The following is a 955-nucleotide window of genomic DNA, read 5'->3' as shown; positions in this document are numbered from 1 at the left end:
ACCAGATATATGCTGGATTTTTACAAGACCTTGGGTGACGGATTCCGAATATCTGTAATTTTCTCGGCGCCTGGTGGTGCGAGGTCGTTCCTGCTGCCCAGATTCATTCGCCTGTGCCTACTACAGACAATGCACTTTGATTTATTGCGCTATCTGTAATAGCACCCGAGATATCACCAGATATATATTGGATTTTTCTCTGACCCTGAGTGTCCGGCCCCATGAGACGGTGGTTGTCTCGGCCCCTGGTGGTCCGAGGTCGTTCCCGCTACACAGATTCATGCGCCAGGGCCTCCTACAGACAATGCACTTTGACTTATTGCGCTATCTGTAATAGCAGCCGAGATATCACCAGATATATATTGGATTTTTCACTGACCCTGCGTGTCCGGCACCATGAGACGGACGGTTTCTCGGCCCCTGGTGGTCCGAGGTCGTTCCCGCTGCACAAATTCATGCGCCAGGGACTCCTACAGACAATGCACTTTGACTTATTGCGCTATCTGTAATAGCACCCGTGATATCACCAGATATATATTGGATTTTTCACTGACCCTAAGTGTCCGGCCCCTCGGGACGCTGGTTTTCTCGGCCCCTGGTGGTCCGAGGTCGTTCCCGTTGCACAGATTCATGCGCCAGGTCCTCCTGCAGATAATTCACTTTGGTTTATTGCGCTATATCTAATAGCACCCGAGATATCACCAGATATATATTGGATTTTCCCCTGACCCTGAGTGTCCGGCCCCATGAGACTGTGGTTTCCTCGGTCCCTGGTGGTCCGAGGTCGTTCCCGCTGCACAGATTCATGCGCCAGGGTCTCCTACAGACAATGCACTTTGATTTATTTCGCTATCTGTAATAGGACCCGAGATATCACCAGATATATATTGGATTTTCCCCTGACCCTGAGTGTCCGGCCCCATGAGACTGTGGTTTTCTCGGCTCCTGGTGGTCC

Source organism: Nomia melanderi, unplaced genomic scaffold (genome assembly GCF_051020985.1).
Source record: "Nomia melanderi isolate GNS246 unplaced genomic scaffold, iyNomMela1 scaffold0014, whole genome shotgun sequence".
Taxonomy (NCBI): domain Eukaryota; kingdom Metazoa; phylum Arthropoda; class Insecta; order Hymenoptera; family Halictidae; genus Nomia; species Nomia melanderi.
Note: the sequence above shows the minus strand (reverse complement) of the source record.